The sequence below is a fragment of the Rhinopithecus bieti genome, unplaced genomic scaffold, assembly GCF_001698545.2.
Source record: "Rhinopithecus bieti isolate Rb0 unplaced genomic scaffold, ASM169854v2 scaffold_6708, whole genome shotgun sequence".
Lineage (NCBI taxonomy): Eukaryota > Metazoa > Chordata > Mammalia > Primates > Cercopithecidae > Rhinopithecus > Rhinopithecus bieti.
The window spans coordinates 4,337,678-4,358,184 of record NW_016806329.1 but is presented as its reverse complement, the minus strand read 5'-3'; the positions used below and the strand labels follow the sequence as shown (position 1 = coordinate 4,358,184).

The following is a 20,507-nucleotide window of genomic DNA, read 5'->3' as shown; positions in this document are numbered from 1 at the left end:
CGGTGTGTGCCACCACAGCTGCCTAATTTAAGTTTTTTATTTCATGTTTTAAATTTTTTGTAGAGACAGGGTCTTGCCGTGTTTCCCAGGCTGGTCTCGAACTTCTGGCCTCAAGAAATCCTTCTGCCTTGGCTTCCCAAAGTGCTGGGTTTACAGGTGTGACCCACTTGCACCCAGCCCAGTATGTAGCCTTTTCAGACTGGTTTCTTTCTCTTAGCAGTTGAATGGATAATTTTAATGGAATCAGTGTCTAGATTCTCCACGTCTGCATAAACTTGTTATTAATATTGATCTGCCTGAGAATAGTGCTTTATTCACAACACTCTTTCTCTTACCTTACAAAAGAAAAGCACACCCTTATCCATCCCAAATGTTATTATGGTGCATTATCCTGGAATCATAGAAAATTTAACATTAAAAATTCAACTAATGCATTAAATGTGTATTGCAGAGAAGTATGACAGGGTGGCAGGGTGCAGTGGCTGACGCCTGTAATCCCAGCACTTTGGGAGGCCGAGGTGGGCAGATTACCTAGGTTAGGAGTTTGAGACCAGCCTGGCCAACATGGGAAAACCCCATCTCCACTAAAAATACAAAGAGTAGCCAGGTATGGTGGCACACGCCTGTAGTCCTAGGTACTTGGGAGGCCTAGGCAGGAGAATTGCCTGAATCCAGGAGGCGGAGGTTGTAGTGAGTCAAGTTAGCACCACTGCACTCCAATCCGGGTAACAGAGCAAGACTCCATCTCAAAAAAAAAAAAAGTATGACAGGGTGAACAACTGAGGACTTAATTATAAAATATGTAAAATTCTCTGAGGCCGCGAGATGGAAATAAAGGTCAAGAAAATAAATTGCCATGTAAATTTCAGCTGCCAAAAGAATCATCTCTGTGTGTTATTTAAATAGATAGTGGTTATATTAAATTATTGTAGATTTAGATGCTATTCAGTATATTTAAAATCGCTGATGTGTTTTGTTTCAAAATGTCAATATTTCCAATAGGGTAGAAATTGAATTCTTTGCAAGTACATATTTTACCACAGGTGAAAATTTGTAAATGTCAATTTGGTAATGTGTAAATGGTTACATAATTTTACATAATTTTTCAAAATTCTTTTAAGAGTCTGTGAATAAAGGCAATTAAAGCTTGGTAGCCTGTCCTACTCTATAAAACCCAAGTTTGTCAACCTGGCTTATAAAATCCCTCATCACCTTACTCCTTCTAGTTGGTTTTGTTTTGTTTTTAACTACTCACTGTCTCCAGCAAGAAAGATCTGTTTGAAGTTCTAAGTATGTGTTGTGCTCTTTCCTGCCTCTGTCTCGATTGTGTTATTCTTCCTTTTTTTGCCTCACTACCTTCTGCCCATTCTTTAGGATCCAGAAGTCTGGAGTGAGGAATTACCTCTTCCACCCCCACTTCATGTTGGCTCAGATGCTCATTTTCCCTTCTCCCATCGTTGCCTCCTCTAGTCTTTGTTTTTCTGGAATTAGACCTGGAAGGTCTTTGAGAGTAGGAACTATGTTTTATCTTTGCCTGTTCAGCACCTAGTTATATACATCTCTTGACAGTAAGTTAATTTATGAGATAAATATTAATTTTTGCAATAAGCAAGGAAAGATGGATTTCAAATAGAAAGTTAATTCTTATGTGCAACTTTATTGTTATCTTTTTTGGTCAGTTACACTGTAAAAGCTATTTTGTTCTATGCTGATTATTTTTCTGGCTGTAATATTTGCATTTATTGGTAAGATTTTAGTAAGCTTTCACATGAAGATGAGACTAAAGATTATTTTGAGAACCACCGTTCTGATAGAAGGAACACATTACTGTAAGTAATCAGGCCAGGTTTCTAGTTTTGGCTCTGTCACAAAGTTGCCATGTTGGCTGTGTCACAAAGTTACCATGTGACCCTGGGCAAAGTAACCAGCCTGGGGGTTGATTTTCTTATCTGTAAGATGAGTAAGTGACCAGAGTCTCCCAAAAGTTTCCTTTACCTTTGATTTAATCAAGAGAAAATTTTAGTAAAGCAAACACATGATTATCTTTGATGAGCAATAAAAAATATGGGCTCATTTATTTTCTACTCATTCATACTGTGGACCTTATAGGTGATATATGGAGATACTGTGTACCTTGTTTATGTCACCTGCAAACCATATACTGTAGTGTCATGACTTGGATTCTATCCTTAATCTAAAAATTAAATTTTCAACTTGTCATAATTATAAATATAGAAGTTTATATTTAAACTGTAAATATTATGTTGAGTTACAATTTTAGTTTATATTTTAGCATCTTTCGCTAAATATATGTTGTATCTGATTAATATTATACTTCCCTATACATTTCTGTCATTCTCCAAATGAACTTACGTTGACATATTTTTGTGACCAGTTACTCAGTCACTGCAGCCTTTCTTGTTGGGAAGCAATATTAAAAAAGATTACAAAACTGCTTTCCTGTGTCATTTGGATTCATAATATGTCATAATTAACTTTTATAAAGCTTGATTGACTGACATTTAGATATGACTTTATTTATAAAGGGTTTGAGAGTGTGTTGTTTGGCTGAAACAAAGGCAGTATTTCCTTTCTTGTCTTTGACTCCACCTAGCCCCATTTTTCTCCACCTGCCTGAGGAAAGCTGTATTTCTTCAGACAAACTTCATGATTGCCCTTCTGTGCCTGATACGGGCCTCAGGAAAGGCCCATAGCATCTGTAAAGCTGGCAGCAGAATGGTATTTCCAGGCAAGCACAGGGTTGCTGGGTAGTGAGCCAATCCACAGCTTTGTCTGAGCAGCTGAGAACTTTGCTGGAGTATTACCACGGTGTTCAGTAACACAGACCTGTGCCATGAGCAAGTAAAGCACTGAGCAAGTGTCAGGGTCAATATTTATAGACCACTACATAGCTGCCTTGCAGAGAGAGAAAACGGGAGAGTAACATGCACACAGAGGGCAAGGAAAGAAAGACTGCAGTGGAGGGAATGTTAATTTCCAATTCTTTTCTGAAAATATATTCTTTTTGACTGTCAGGTTCAGACTTCTGCTGATTCATAACCATTTGGCGCTGAGCTATGACAAGAGAGGAAACAAAAAGTTAAACAAGCAAGCCTGCCATAAGTGAGAAGGTAAGTAATTAGCCAGTTTGGTCTCGCTGTTACTCGTAAACTCTCTCTCCCTGTTGGCTGCACTGCATCAGTAAGCAGAGGGCTGTGTGGCATGTCAAAGCTAATGAGGAGGGCTGCCTGCTGGGTAAGAATGTTCTTGGTGGCAGAGCCGTTTTGTGTACTGCTGTTGAGAATGCCGGGTACATTCACCAGACGTTTCCTGCGTGTGGTAGGAATAGCTCTCAAGCAGCAATTTCATACTGTGTCCTATCAGTAAGTTTCTGTCTCATCATTCTGTCAAACTCGAGGTCTTCCAGTTGGTAAATTCCTATTTACTTTTATGTCAGTATTAAAACATTAGTGTCAGTTAAGTTTATCGTAGTGAGTGGTCTACACATGGATTGTAAGAGAAACTTTCAGATGAACGTATGAAAGTGTAGTAGTCAATGTCAAAATGTGGAAACTGGGAATTTGGGTAACGAGGTCTTTTTTTAAAAAAAGCCAACCTCCATTTTCCAGTGCACTGAAGTGAAATAGTACCTTTGAGATTAGAGAGAACCTGGGGCGGTGAGAAGTGAGAACAGTCTTCCTAATTCATGGTGCCAAAGGCAAGCACCGAGGAGAAGTTCTCTGTCCAGGTCACTTGCTATTGGGTTCTTAAAAACTGTGACTCCATACTCAACCTCAAACTAAAATTAACATCTCCTCCTATGCATTAATAGTTCGTTTTTCCTGTCATCACATGTAGCACTTTACATATATTTCTATGTTCACGGTGCTGTAGCGTGTTCATCTTCATTGTGGTTTTTCATATTCCAGATTATCATTAAAAGCACTGGCACTGAAGGAGACAAAAATTGTTTTCTATGTATTTTCTGGTTTAGAATGCTCATGAAATATACATACTTGTATGTTTATGTCTACTACACATGGACTAGAAAGTAAATTGTGTTGTTTCACTAGAACTGTGGCTTCAACTAGAGGAAATTTATCTACTGACATAATGAAAATTTCCTTGATTACATTTCAGATTGTAGAACTATCAGCATTAGCATGATATTTAGAACTGTTAAGTTGGGTGATAGATGGTGATTATAGGCCCAAAGGGTTTTCTGTACTATATATTTAAGTTAAAAACAAAAAATGAGATTGATGCTGCTGTGGAGCTGAAACTGTACAGCAATAGAGATACGAGGAAAAGTGAATACTCTGGCTCAGATTTTGTGTCAGGACTAATATACAGAAATCAGCTCATTCTAAAATAGGATAAGCCAGATCTAAAACAACAGGTAGAATATGTTTAAATCAAGATAAGAATCTTAAAATGAGACCAATAGTTGTGCAGTATCACTTTCGTTGAATGCATGTATAACTTTTCAAATGACGCCAAATGTTTCAAAATTAATTTTATTACTTCAGAAATACTTTAAGGCTAATGTAATTGATATCTTAAACAGTATTTTGACATTCATTTAATGCTCATTTTATCATCTGAATCTTTGTACTTCTTCAAATTCTGCCTACTATTTCCATTTTATTAGTGGGCTTGATTTAGATTTTTGACAGTATCTTTATTTTGAAAATACAACCATGATTGATCTAGAATGGGCATTTCCCAGTTATAGAATCTAACTGGCTAAGTTCATCTATCAATTTTTATTTGCTGTTCGCTTTGAGTAATATCTCATGATCAAGATTGTGATTTCAGATTTTTATTCAGTATCTTTTATTTTTTGCTCTATATTTTGCATTTAAATAAATACTGGCATGATAATTGCTTTCTTACCCCTTTTATTGGTTTTGTTTTATTCCTTCTGGTGTCTTGTTTCTGAATTACCTTATTGAAATTTGGGCAGAAAACAAGGCAAGCAAATAAAGAACTACAATAAAAAGAAACTAAAGAAAGTTTTCCTTTCAATCAAGAAGAAATACAAAATTGTGACACTGGTTGATAATGTCTACATTAGGATGTATTTTGGTTGAAGACTGGTTGAGTGTTTTAAAACTCTAAATGCCTTGTCAGTATTTTTGGCTCTGTTGTCCATCCTGACTTTGGTTATCATATTTATAAATAATATTTTATATGCAAGCATCTTATACAAAATGAAAATGGCACCTTTTGTATTATGTATTCAGTATCTATTGAAGCAATGTGAATGAATTTAGCTGGAAATATTAATATTAGCCTCCTTATGGATCTCACTGCCCTAGAGTCATATTTGCTCTGCTAGTAGTCCATCTGCTACACTACTCTTTTTTTTTTTTTTTTTTTTTTTTTGAGATAGAGTTTCAATCTTGTTATCCAGGCTGGAGGGCAATGGCACGATCTCAGCTCACTGCAACCTCTGTCTCCCGGGTTCAAGCAATTCTCCTGCCTCAGCCTCCTAAGTAACTGGGATTACAGACATGCACCACCACTCCAGCTAATTTTGTATTTTTAGTAAAGACGGGGTTTCTCCATGTTGGTCAGGCTGGTCTCAAACTCCTGACCTCAGGTGATCCATCCGCCCCGGCCTCCCTAAGTGCTGGGATTACAGGTGTGAGCCACGGCACCCGGCCTCCTGTACTACTCTTAGAGGGGTCAGTCTTCCACTCTGATGAACCCATTGCTTTTAATCTAAAACCATCCCATCCCTGTCTTTCTACTGCTTATAGATAAAGACCAGGCTTTACTATGAGTCTCTTGTTTATATACCGTCTACTTTTGTTCCATATCAATCTTCTGCCATTCCTTCTGGGCTGTTGTCTGTATCTCTCTTGCCCATCCATGAGAATATTCCCCTTTCTGTTTTATTTGCTGGCAGTATTCAACATCTTCTACTTCTCAAAACAATCCACATTGCATTGCTTTTTTCTTGTATCATTTATGCTGTTCTATCTTGAAAACCCTTTTCCCAGTCTTTGCCTTCTAACCTCACTGGAGAAAGCCCTACTGGTCTATTCTTAGACTCTATGACTTGGCCTCCTATATAAATCTCCATCCCAGTACTTTGCAAAGCTTGATAATATAGTGTTATATGTTTTTGTTTCTGCCTGAGACTGTAATCTATTTACGGCCAGATTTTTAAATTTATTTTTTTTATGCTTCCCCAAGACCTAGCATATAACAAGTGTCCCAGAATTTGAAGTAAACAAAAACTTTATCATACTTATTTTAAATATAATCTTCTTTATACCCCTTTCACTTTAAAATATTTTACAATTTTGGTTAATTAGATTGAAGGAAACCCTCTCAAGTAGATGGTGCATACTTTGGGGATATTAATAATAATCTAAAAAGTTATTTTGTTTCTAGGACCAATCACAGTAGTGTGTGTGTGTGTGTGTGTGTGTGTGTGTGTGTGTGTGTATCCTTGCAGAGAGATATTTGCTGAACTCATAAGCTTATTTGAGTAACAAAAGTCAAAGTGATGTTGGTTAGCAAATACAAATTCAGGATACATATTCCAAAAATGCTGTTTATATAATGAATTTGGTGAAGTCAAAAAAATCAGCTAGTTGCTGTGGTCATGTTACCTTAATTTACATGGGTAAATTAAGCGATGCCCTAGCAAACTAAAGACAGTGTCATGCCTTCCAAAAGACCCAGAGAGAGCTTCAGGAGAGAATAGGTCCATCCTCATGTAGCCGAGAGAATTGCAGAGTGAAATTGCTCCCAATATTACTAGTAAACCCTCAGATTTCATTTACTGGAGCAGAAATAGTTCAGGTTTTAATGAAATAATAGAAAATCATGGTCTAAAAATTCTCAAACCTGAAAGGTGATAATTCTATTTCAGGCAGAAGAAGAATTTGCTCCTCAAAATAGAAATGTTGAAAGAGAAGGAAGGTGACATTTAAAAAAAGTAGTTTAGCTCTGATATTCAATAAAAATAAAATTTATTTTGCCTTTAATTGTATTTTATTTGCCCATCATGTATAAAAGTTCTTACATTATATATGAAATATTTTATATACCAGGAACAAGTGTAAAGCTTCATGAACAATTTGGAGTGACTTATACTTTTCTTAGTTTGATTATTTTTACTTTAGTGTACTCTACCAGCAGTTTCCACTACTATTTAAACCTTATAAACATCTTCCAGACATTGAATATAACTCTTCTGTTTGTTTAACCTTGAATTGTATCTGTCTTAGGAATGAAAACAAGATTGGTATTTTCATAGGAAAATTTGGTAATCGTAATTGCTTGGAATGGACCATAATTCAATTTGGAACGTTTTTTCAGATGTATTTTGCCCATATAACTATCCTGTGTTAAAAATATGTGGAGTGGGGAGGCTGAGCAGGAGAATTGCTTGAATACAGGAGGCGGAGTTTGCAGTGAGCCCAGATCACGCCACGGCACTCCAGCCTGGCGACAGAGCGAGACTCCATATCCAAAAAAAGAAAATAAAGAAAAAGAGTGGAGAAAGTGCCTTAGCAAAGAGTCATAAGTATGGATTTTATAGATCTCACTGGCATATCAAATAATATAAATATTATATGATTGGGATGGTGGAAGTTTCTTTGGTATGGACACAGAAATATACCAAGTTCCTGTTGGCCAGTGAGGAGGGAAACCCAAGCTTGCCTCAGTATGGAAACATATAACTATAACAAACATAAGCAAAAACACCACCACCAGCACCGAGAAAAGCTCAAAGAACTTCGTGGTTGGAATGAGGCATAAAGGATTTTACCAGAACAATCAAGTCTTATTTTATCATTGGTACAAGCTTTATTGCCAACCAAAATTTTTCTATAACAGTGAAGGGCATATAATTCATAGAACCCAAGAGGACAAGAGTAAATTAATTATGGAAGTGGGTGGGACTTCAAAGCTTTTCTTCAGTAATTCCATTTTATCAATGGGCAGTTGTGGCATCCACAGGTAACATAACCTGCCAAACATCAGCTTTTCAAGTAGCTGGTTAAGATTTGGATAAAAATTAGTGTTAGGTAATTATAAGGCCAGTATTTTGTTAATGCAGCTTTTCTTGTCTGAGTGTAATTGCTCTGGTTTTGTTCTTCATGCTGCATTTAAAGTTTAATTTGTTGTGTCTCTGTGTCTTGTCTTGTATTAGAGTCCTTTGCATTATTTCTTAATTCCTGAAAGTTCGAGCTAGTAATTTACCGTCAAGTGAGATGGAGTACTCTCCCACTTTAAGTAATTTTTTTTTTTCCTAATGACAGGTATCCTTTCTGGCTCCCCTGAATTGCCCTATTCTGTTTCGTGGTACAATCACATTCTGCCACACAAACATTCATTCAATAGAACATGGCAGATAGTCCTGGAGCAAAAGACAGGAACTAAAAAACAAGCTAAAAAACAAGTTTCATGCTTAGATTATGTCTAAGATTAGAATATAAAATATCTGTATTTTGATAGGATATATATGGCTATATTTTGTTTTATAAATTTAAAGATTTAAAGATGATTATTTGTTCTAATTTACACCTGGAAAACTTTGTTTAAAACAAAATGAAAGAATCCAATGGGCTTTTCCATGTTATATTGACTTTCATCTGGGATTCTTTTAAAATATAAATAATCGAAGATGCAGAGAGGGGAAAAACAAGTTTGTTTTGGACCTTTCATCTTCTAGTAAGTTTTTGCTTCTCTATTTCTGTTCCCACCACTCCCAAAGAAATTGGGGTGCTTTGGCTCTATCCATTGTTATTAATATTAAGGTCTCTGGTAAAAATTGCTTGTATACTTAGATGAAAGAGGTTTTTATTGTTGTTGTTGTTTTATAATTTCAACTTCTCTTTTAAATTCAGTGAGTACCTGTACAGGTTTGTTACATAAGTATATTATGTGATGCTGAGGTTTGGAATACAAATGATCCCATCACCCGAGTAGTGAGCATAGTACCCACTAGGTAGTTTTTAGCTCTTCTTCCTCCTTTCCCTCCCTCTGCCTCTCGTAGTCTCCGGTTTCTGTTGTCATCTGGATGTCCATGAGCTGCCAATGGTTAGCTGCCACTTACAAGTGAGAATATACAGTATTTGGTTTTCTGTTCCTGTGTTAATTCATCTAGGATAATGGCTTCCAGCTCCATCTAAGTTGCTGCAAACAACATGATTTCATTCTTTTTTTTTTTTTTTTGAGACAGAGTCTTGCTTTGTCGCCCAGACTGTAGTGCAGTGGCATAATCTTGGCTCACTGCAAGCTCTGGCTCCCTGGTTCACACCATTCTCCTGCCTCAGCCTCCCGAGTAGCTGGGACTACAGGCGCCCACCACCACACCTGGCTAATTTTTGGTATTTTTAGCAGAAACAGGGTTTCACCATGTTAGCCAGGATGGTCTCCATCTCCTGACCTTGTGATCTGCCTGCCTTGGCCTCCCAAAGTGCTGGGATTACAGGCGTGAGCCACCACTCCCGGCCGATTTCATTCTTTTTTATGGCAGTGTAGTATTCCATGGTGTATATGTACCACATTTTCTTTATCCATTCACTGTTGATTGTCACCTAGGTCGACCCCATGTCTGTGCTATTGTGAATAGTGCTGTGATGAACATATGAGTGCTTGTATCTTTTTGGTTAGAACTATTTCTTTCAGATCTATGGCCAGCAATGGGATTCATTGGGTCAAATGGTAGTTCTGTTTTATGTTCTTTGAGAAATCTCCAAACTGCTTCCACGGTAGCTGAACTAATTTACATTCCTACTAACAGTGTATAAGCAATGAAAGAATTTTTCAACATACAGCTGAAGGTTATTCTCAGCCTCAGCCTGTGATTTCTGTACTTTCCTGTTTCCTCCTCCCTCATATCAGAAGCAAAGTGATCTTCACAGTTCTCCATCAATAAAAAAGCCTGGTTATCCCTTTGTGATAATTTTCCTTTGGATTAATACCTTTCACTTTAAATAAGTATTGCCCACTTTTTAAATGTCATGCCTGCAAAGAAATGTCTGATTTTTACATCTTTGCTAATATGAGGAAAGTGATATTTAATTTACTTACTTTTAATTACTAGTGAATTTAAATTTGAGTTATTACCTCTTTTGTTATTTATAATTTATTTGTCTACTTATTCTTTTTTTCAGCAGCTCTCTTCTGCTTTCTGGTTTTCAATTGTTCCTTTATTTAAAAAAAAATTAAAGGATCTTGATTCTTTAAATATCTATTAATTGCAACTGCTTTCATAAGATTTGGATTACTGTTTAATTTTGTTTTATGTGTTTTGAAACATAAGTATGTTTTGAAATATTTTATTAAAGCTAATCGATATTTTCTCAGTATCTTTTGAAACTTAGAAAGTCTTTTGAAACCTAGAAAAGGAAAAAAGAGTTTTCTACATTTTATGTCTTCATTTAACTGTTAATACTATAGTCCACAAGGATTTTTTTGACCAAGTACTTCAGCACTTTTGTTGAATCATTCTCCCCTTCTCACTTTTTTTTGTGAACTCATTTTATCGTGTATTCCTGTGCCACAAATTTCAATCTTTGTGTTACCTTTCAGTTTGTATTGCATTAAAATTTTTATCTTAAAGTTGATGTTTCTTGTTTAATGAGATTTAAGCAATGGAACATGTTAGGTTGGTGGTGTTGGATTTGGCATGATTCTAGAAATTACTGTAGACAAGAGGCTGTGTATGTTACTTATCTGAAGCCATACCTAATAATATAATCTGTGTGATTGAGAAATGATGCATGAATAACCACCTCTGTTTACAAAGGGTGCATGTATGTGTGTGTGTATATATATATATATTTTGTTAATCCTTCTAATAGACCATCTGATGACTTATTGTTATTTCCTCTTTTCAGGATAAAGAAACAGACCCCAAAATGTAAAGTAACAGATAACCTCACATAGCTAATGAGTGATAAGGTCATGATTTAAACTCAGATCTGGCCAAAGTCCATCTTTTTTTTTTTTTTTTTTTTTTTGAGATGGAGTCTCGCTCTATCACCCAGGCTGGAGTGCAGTGGTGCAATCTTGGCTCACAACCCCCATCTCCCAGGTTCAAGCGATTCTTCTGCCTCAGCCCCTTGAATAGCTGGGACTATAGGCGCGTGCCACCACGTCCAGCTAATTTTTTTATTTTTAATAGAGACGGGGTTTCACCACGTTGGCCAGGATAGTCTTGATTTCCTGACCTCGTGATCACTCGCCTTGGCCTCCCAAAGTGCTGGGATTACAGGCGTGAGCCACCGCACCTGGCCCAAAGTTCATCTTTTAAAGAAACATTGCCAGAGAGAGAAATTATGCTTTTTGCCATAAGTAGTGATAATACATATGTGTCTGTAGGGTTCTGATGGCACGAATCTTCCCAGCTTGAGTCCATCTGTGAAACAGTGAGTTCAGGAATGCTGACTTTCAAAGTGTAAGGGCAAGTCAATGAAACTGGCAACATTTGGAAACTTATTTGGAATTAGCACTGAAGATACCAGAATCTCAAAATGGAAAGAAATCATTCTACTTAAATTAGTTTCAAAGCAGTTAAAAATTATTTTAACTTCCTCAGATTTTAACTACTACAACTGTTGACTTTTATCAATTTCTTTCATTTTAGCCAACTTGTATTTCAGTTCTTCCTCATTTGCTTAACATAGCACCATGCCTTCCCTCACATATCTGCTCATGACCTTAGAAGGAAAATTGGCAAGGAATTGTGAGGTCATCAGGGAGTGACTGTTCCATCTGGGTCTCTTTTTCTGTACTCTAAGTTTCATTCAGGGGAGAAATGAGTCTCACTAACCAACAGCCTTTACTATCATCTCTATTTTAAACTACTCAGCTAAGAGACTCAAGCTCATTGCTATGGTATCAGGGTCTTGTGTTTGAAGCAGGGAAGGAAATTCTGGATATTTTGGTGTCATCAGAACTCAATATTTATATACTAATTGGTTACCTGGAATGATTTAAGAGGATAGTTTAATCTGCTCTGAAGAGATCTACTTTATAAACATAGTTTGTGTTTGTGTACGTGTTGGGGAGTTCATATGTGAAACTTTATAAAAAGACATCATTTGAAATTTTAATTTTTGTTATGTGTTTGCCCACCATGAAGTATTTTGTTCTGTTTTCCTCTTTAACTCAAGGCAAACAATTTTGCTTCAAGATAATAGAGGACTTTTTCCTCCTTGAATCACTCTGCCCTTTGTTGATACATTGGTATGTCTTTGGTAACAGTTCTGCCATACTTCATTTTGTTTTATAACCCTGCCCTAGAACATTTAAAATTCAATTATACCTTATCGTTGATAAGCAAGTTGTTCTTCTATTATTATTTGGAATATTATGCATCAGTATTTGTTTTGTCTTAAAAGTCTTAAATAGGTTATTCATATTATTCTTTATTTTTCAATCATATTTATTTTCTTGCTTTAATGTAAAGATGACTATTACTGCGCAGTATATGGCTGAAACATAATTCAGTTATGGTTTTATATATTCCTCAGGTGAATATTTGCTTTTTCTCCATGTAAAATACATTTTTCTTAAGAGCCTCTGTCTTTCTACTTCTCTCTATATCAATTTTAACTTCATCAGTAAATTAATGTATCATTATTCCCAGTAGTAGTTTAGCTTACTAACCTTGAAATTTATATCTGTGCTTATTGTCAGAGGCTTGTTGGCAAATTGATCTTGACAATAATAGAGAAAGAAAGCATGGTGACCTAGGACACAGCGTTCTGCTGAAGTAATTCACAGTTCTTTGAATGTGTAGAGTTTTTTTGGTTGTTGTTTATTTGTTTTAAATGAGCCAAGATACAATGCATATAGTCTTTTGAGTTATTCATTAATACCTCACATGTAATTATTTTCAATTATTATTGGTAGAAGCAGACAATTTAGAATGCTTTTTTTCAATGAAGCCATTGCAATATAAAGTCGATTGGTATAGCTTGCAAAGCACAATGTGAGTTTAAAATACGTCTCCTGAAACCATGTGTTCTTAACTTGGGGAGCTGATTTTGTGGTCAGTTTGAAGCTGTTCCCGTAGTGTATGTTCCTTCTAGTTAAAAGGAAAAGTGATATTTGTGCTAACATGATTTCATTGTTAATAGTCCAAACTACAACTATGAATTGCAGAGGTAGAGAATCTTAAAATTTTGGTTATATTTTAATAAAATATTTTTTGTGACACATATGTTTCTGTTTATTAGCTGTGTATTGCCAGTGGTATTAATTGATGTTATTAGAGCATACCTGAGATCAAATGCTGGTTTAGAAATACCATAAGGCGTGTAGAACACACATTGGCCTCCTGTAAGGCCACTCATTTCTTGCATTTAGGGCAGTTCAACAAACAGGCTGACTTAAGATGACCTCTCAGACAGCCCACCCACCCAGCCAGGAGCTACACATGCTCTCACTCCCCTCTGTGTTTCCGTCCTCCCCCTCTCGCTTCCCTTCCTGGTTACACTCTTCCTTTCTTGATCCCTCTTTTTCCCGGCTCCCTCCTTTGTTTCCTAGTTTTATTTTCATTTTATCTTTTCATAAATGTCAGTTGCATCTCAGCAAGTTTCTGTTATACCAAATTGTTACTGATTTAAAAAAAAAATTTCAAACTTTTCCTTATCTCCTGTCTATTGCCCAATTATATCAGAAAACTCTTTTTTTGTGCATTTTGAAGAAAATCTTTCCAATTGTAACAGAAACAGTAAATGCCTGGAAGCAAGAAAAACGTGTTATGAAATGTAAAAGTGCAATTAGCATCTTCCACAATTTCCCTAAAGTCATTTACCCTCTCATTTTATAATTAATGGTAACTTCGTCAACATGTCATGGATATTTGTATATATGATAATAGTTTCCACAGGGCATGGTGGCTCACGCCTGTAATCCCAGCACTTTGGGAGGCCGAGGCGGGCAAATCATGAGGTCAGGAGTTCAAGACCAACCTGGCCAACATGGTGAAACCCCGTCTCTATTAAAAATACAAAAATTAGCTGGGCGTGGTCCGAGATTGCGCCATTGCACCAAAGTTTTAATAGTCAGAAGGTAGGGCTGGGCACGGTGGCTCATGCCTGTAATCCTACCACTTCGGGAGGCCGAGGCGGGTGGATCACAAGGTCAGGAGTATGAGACCAGCCTGGGCAACAGGGTGAGACTCCATCACAAAAAAAAATAAAAAAAGAAATAAAAAATAAAAATAAAATAAAATAAAAGTTTCATTTAATCCTTATAATAATTCTGTGTGATAGCTATTATTATCCCTATTTTAAAGGTAAGGAAATAGAAATTCAGGAAGATTAAATAACAATACTTATGATTTATGTAGGTTGGAAAGTAAGGGAGATAAGATTGGAATCAAATACCTTCTGATTTTTTGTTTGTTTGTTTGTTTTTGAGACGGAATCTTGCCCTGTTGCCCAGGCTGGAGTGCAGTGGTGCAATCTTGGCTCACTGCAACCTCTGTCTCCCGGATTCAAGTGATTCTCCTGCCTCAGCCTCCTGAGTAGTTGGGATTGCAGGCGTACCACTATGCCTGGCTAATTTTTTGTATCTTTAGTAGAGATGGGGTTTCACCATGTTGGCCAGGTTAGTCTCATACTCCTGACCTTGTGATCCACCCGCCTCGGCCTCCTAAAGTGCTAGTATTACAGATATGAGCCACCGCGCCCAACCCTACCTTCTGATTCTTAAAACTTTACAGTATAGTATATGAGTCTCTTTTAAAATAAGCAACTTTACTTTCCTACTCCTATACGTGTCTAAAAGTTTGAGAAGTAGCGTGGCAATTCATAAGGCTTTCAGATTTACCAGATATCTAAACCAGAGAGCAACAACTCTGTTCCTACAAGGAAGACAAGAGTCTGTTGATGTTTACAAATATTAATTCATTAATTTTAATGTATTATTCTCATGTCATTTTATATTTTTCTCACTTTTGTAACTCTACCAGGGTTTCTTTATACAACAACAGCAACAATACTTGTGAAAACATGTTCTTCCAAATAAATCCATGCCATACTCTGGAATGTTTTTTGAGACAGGTCAAATTTTCATCTATCATCGTACTTTCTGATTTCAGTTAGACTCTAATAGACTTTTTCATTAGTAATATCACACTATGATGGCATGAATTTTAGAACACATCATTATAAAATAGATGTTTTAAGTTATTTGTATATAGTTATTCTGTTAACTTTTACCTTTGCCTTGCTCTACTTTTCAGGAACTCTATTAGGAATTATGTGAGACAAAAAATGATATTCAAAACAAATTCCATTTTAATCTAGTTAGAAGAACCTTTTTTTAAGATTTGGTATAGAAGAAATAAAAGCTGTGGAAAAAATGACCTTTAGAAATTATCTGTTGACTTTTCCATGACTGTTCTAGCCCCATTATTTGTAAGATATAATTTAAGGTTCTTATAAACTATAACTCCTGTTGTAAAATCTTTTGCATTTTGAAAGCATTTGAAGACCTATTGCTTCTTTTCACCTTGCTCCTTTAAATGCTTTGAAACAAGAATATGCATTTTATACACAGGAAAATCAAGATGAAGTAAGGGTGGGTGAAGATCCCAGAGTGAAAAGCCAAGTGTTTTGGCCTTGCCAGAATAGTTCTAAAGCTTGGTTATCTTAATTACAATATATGAAAATGTAAAGAAATAAATACGTAATATGTTAACCCATACCAAACTCTATAGAAATAATGAGTGGTAGGTACAAGTCATTTAAGAAAAAAGTTATGAGAGTGTTATTTAATATTAAGAAAATTTTATAAATTTACTTTAGTTGTTTTTGAAAACTGAGAAAAGAATTTAATATGATTATAGTGGCAGAACACCTGTATTGAGCTTGTGCAACTATGTGAGAGTTTAGTTTGAGAGCCACTGAATTATCACATAAAAATTACTAGTCAGTATATAGGGTGGCAGTAATATTTTCCTGACTATTTTAATAAGCTGTGTTGGTATGTCAGTAAAGAGTTTATAAGGAATATAGGCCAGCTTAAGTAAACTATTGAATATCTGTCTCATACTGTATGGGGAAAAGTGATGACAGCATGACTATGTAGAGTTATATAAATTATGTAAAAAGTCATAAAAATACGAGTGGAGTGAATTTGTCAACTTGATTTTCTTTTCCCCTAACCACTCCACTTTCCTCCTCTCTCCGTCTGTAATGCTATGTAGTAACTTCAGTTTTATGCTTCCATCCATGACAGGTATCATCAACCAATCTAACACTTGCTCTTGTTGAGGTCCCAGTGAGCCTTGAGTCCAACCTGCTGCTACAGGGGTTATCCACATGGAAAGTGAAGACTGTTACTACTCACCTCATTCCATAAGCAGAAGCAAATTCTGTATAGATGAAGGACTTAACTATGACAGCCAATAATTTAAAATATTTAGAAAATAAGTATTTTTATTATCAGCTAAGAATTTCTTTACCAAGACCAGAAGTAGAGCAAATAGTAAAGAAAAAAATTAATCAATTCAGCAACGTTAAATGAAAAATCAAAACTGTGTTCATCAAAGGACACTAAAAAAGAATAAGAAAGACCCAAAATTGGTTTAGTATATAGAATTTATTAAAGATACTATGAGTCAGTAAGAAAAGTAAATTTAGTAAATATAAAAACAGGAATTTCAAAAAGAGAAAATCCAGATAGCCAATAAACATATGAAACATGCTGAACCTCATTAATGCTTAAAGAACAGAATTAAAACTAGAGTGATGAGGGTTGGGCGCAGTGGATTATGCTTATAATCCCAGTGCTTTGGAAGGCTGAGACAGAAGGATCCCTTGAGCCCTGGAGTTGACGGTTGCAGTGAACTATCATCACTCCACTGCACTGTAGCCTGATTGACAGAATGAGACTCTCTGTCTCTCTTAGAAAAAAAAAAGAGTGATGTATCATTTCATTTCATACCTACCATGTTGGTAAAAATATAAAAGTCTGAAAATAACAAATCTTGGTGTTGATGCGGAGCAACAGGAACTCTCATTCACTGCTAATGGCGATGCAAATTGGTACAGTTGTACCAATTTCAATTGATAAATTGAAACTGAACATAAACATATTTTTCCCCAGCAATTCTACCCCTAGGTATATGTGCTATAGAAATTTTTGCTTATATGTCTCAGGAAATAGGTATGCGATTTTTTAATAGTAGTGTTACACATAGTAGGGAAACAAATGAAACAAATTTGGAAACAACCCAACAGAGAACAGAAGTGATAAGTTGGAAAATATTTTACGCAGTGGAATTAACATAATCATAAAAATGAATGAGTCCCAGCTACATTCATGAGCCTGCAGAATTCCCAAAACATAATTTTGAATGAAAAAAGCAAGTCACAAAAAATACGTACATGATTCTCATAAAATCATGTAGAGTTTCTTCTTCCCATCTTATAGTAAGTTGAAGTTGGCTTCATGGAATTGAGAAAATGTGATATTTAAGACACAGTTAAGGAGTATGTGGCAGGTTCAAACACCGGTTTTCAGGATACCCTTATTTTCTACTTTAATGGTTTATCTGAGGGGCGCTTCATAGTTTAATAAGTGGTTAAAATGGTGGGCTCTGAATTTAGAGATCCGGAGTTCTGAGCCTGCCGCTACCATCTAGTAACTGTGTGAACTGTAACAAATTAGTTAATTTCTCTGGTTCTTAGTGTCCTCATTTGTAAAGAAGGATCTTTCACTGAAGAGGAGTTCCCCTTTCAGTGTGGAAAATGGTGAACTGACGTTGAGAATCTAGCCAAAAGATGGCATAGTACAACTGAGTGAGACCAAGTGAGAATGAGAACTTAAGACAGAGGCAGAGGATTGCAAGACAAAGGAAACTTGAAAGATGTAAAAAGAGCATAAACCAAACAGATTTGGGGGACACAGAGAAGGAATAGTGACAGAACATCTCATGTTGTCTGACTTGGCTAATTGGCTAAATGCTGGTATGATTTATAAAAATAGAAGACATGGGAGGGGCCCATTTCAGGGTAAAGATGGGTACTTTACATTTCCTTGTATATGTACAATAATCTCAGATCCCTCAAATTAATCTCATCTTTCGTATTGCTGTTATTCTGTACCTGCTACTGTGTCATTCCTGGAAGCTGTTTCCATGCATTCCAGTGCTTGGTTATTAATTGATGTGTATTTTCTTATTGCTGGAATAGGTCCTTGCCCACCCCGAAGTGACACCCTTCTGGTTTAGCGAAACTTCCATCCTCAGTTATCCACTATTTTGGAACCATAACTCTAACAGCTTCATCATCTAGAGCCTGATTTTGGTGCTCTATTCCTTCCTTTTGGTGTTCGGTGTCTTTTGCTCCCCAGTTGTCCCACTTCATTAAAAGAGAAATTTCAATAGTGTTGCACTTCAAAGGAAATGGAGCTGGGAGTCTCTGCTCCTTGGAAATTGGCCATATGAAAATTTGTTTAGTTCTTCCCTTAGACTAGCTCTTTAAAACCAGGGTATTGGAAGATCCTTGCTAGGCAACCCGGAAATCTGTTACCCTTTAATCGAGAGCAGTGTTGTATCTTTATGTCTTATGATAAGAAGACCACTCAAGTGTTCAGTAATAGCTAAGAAAGATTTGTTTCAGGGTGAGTTTTGGTGTCCAAATGAATCAAAATGGGTTGACAGATTCTCTCTCCTAGTAGAAAGTGTTAGGGTCACTCTCATGAGGCATCGGACCATAGATATCAGCTTAATTTTTCATATGCTGGATATGTGCCTTATATTATTTAGGAATTGCATTTGGATGGAAGTAAAGAAACTGTAAATAATTATAGAAAAAATTTAGAAGTTTATTTCTCTCTCTCTTTTTTTTTTGTCAAAACCTTTATGTCAGTTGCTTTTTAACCTATACCTGATTTTGTTAACAAATTTGTTTTTTGTTTGTTTTATTAAACATTTTTAGATTTGAGAGTACATGTGAAAGTTGGTTACATAGGTAAACTCGTGTCATAGTGGTTTGTTGTACAGATTATTTCATCCCCCAGATGTTAAGCCCAGTACCAATAGTTATTTTTTCTGCTCCTCTCCCTCCTCCCACCCTCCACCCTCAGGTAGACCCCACTGTCGGTTGTTTCCTTCTTTGTATTCATGAGCACTTATCATTTAGCTCTCACTTACAAGTGAGAACATACAGTATTTGATTTTCTGTCCCTGCGTTAGTTTGCTAAGGATAGTAGCCAGAGGTAGGCAATCAGGGATTATGAGACTGTTCCACAGAGCTCGGGGACTAGTCTCTCTCTCTTTTTCTGCTCTGCCAGCCTAGCATGTGGCTTCCATCTTCAGTGACACATATGGTTCATTGTGGCTGCTATCGCTCTAGCTGTCATGTCTAATTTCTAGGCAGCAGGAAAGAGGTGGATGTGAGTGACAGACATGTGCATATACCTCCTAGGCAAGTACCTTCCTTAAGCAGCAATTCAAAATGTCCCACCTCTGGTTACATTTTATTAGCCAGATTTTAATCAAATGGCTACCTCATGATCTTTTAGCTGGCTATATTACTACTCTGAAAAACCAGGAATATGTTCCCAAGGAAAAAGAAAAGATGGGATTGGGTGCAGTGGCTCATGCCTGTAATCCTAGCACTTTGAGAGGCTGAGGTGGGTGGATCACCTGAGGTTGGGAGTTCAAGACAAGCTGGGCCAACATGGTGAAAACCCCATCTCTACTAAAAATACAAAAATTAGCTGGGCGTGGTGGCACTCACCTGTAATCCCAACTACTTGGGAGACTGGGGAAGGAGAATCTCTTGAACCTGGGAGGCTGAAGTTGCAGTGAGCCAAGATCCCACCACTGCACTCCAGCCTGGGCAACAGAGCAAGACTCTGTGTCAAAAAAAAAAAAAAGAAGAAGAAGAAAGAAAGAAAAAGAAAAGATAGATATTAGATGATAACTAGCCTGCCTTGCCTCATTTGTTCTACTTAAGATATTGCTGGAACTATTTGATAGATAAGTAGGAAAAATGGACATTGCTCTTTAATCATAAGTACAATGTGCAGATTCCCTATTTTGAGATGTCCCCTTTGAAATTCATTAGCTATTTGAAAATAATTTTTGCTCATTTTTTTTCTTTTCTTTTTTTTTTTTTACGATCTCAGCTCACTGCAAGCTCCACCTCCCAGGTTCACACCATTCTTCTGCCTCAGCCTCCCGAGTAGCTGGGACTACAGGCGCCCACCACCACGCCTGGCTAATTTTTTGTATTTTTAGTAGAGATGGGATTTCATCATGTTAGCCAGGATGGTCTCTATCTCTTGACTTCGTGATCTGCCTGTCTCAGCCTTCATATTTTTTTCTTAACACATTAAGTTAAAATGTAGAGTTTCATGAAAAGGTCTCAATACCTATTTCCCTGAATATCTTAGACAATTAAGGAACTGAGGGATCAACTAAGAAGGTTTCTGTCTAGATGTACAAACATGTTTAGAACCTTATGTTTTTTAGTCAGAACCAGAAAGTGAGGCAGTATACAGTT

The 20,507-nt window shown here is 36.5% G+C and overlaps 1 protein-coding gene across 3 annotated transcripts in view; it reads left to right on the top strand.

The window, feature by feature from the left end:
• Positions 1–2,920: 2,920 nt before the first annotated feature.
• The window catches only part of BMPR1B (bone morphogenetic protein receptor type 1B), a 159,092-nt gene continuing 141,505 nt past the window's right edge, over positions 2,921–20,507 (top strand). The window contains exon 1 of one of the 3 annotated variants that reach the window (XM_017875502.1): positions 2,921–3,131. The gene's annotated coding sequence lies outside the window, so the exon portion shown is untranslated. Of the gene's footprint in view, positions 3,132–3,216; positions 3,384–20,507 lie in introns of those variants that run through there. The other 2 variants (XM_017875504.1, XM_017875503.1) reach the window with 2 other exon arrangements.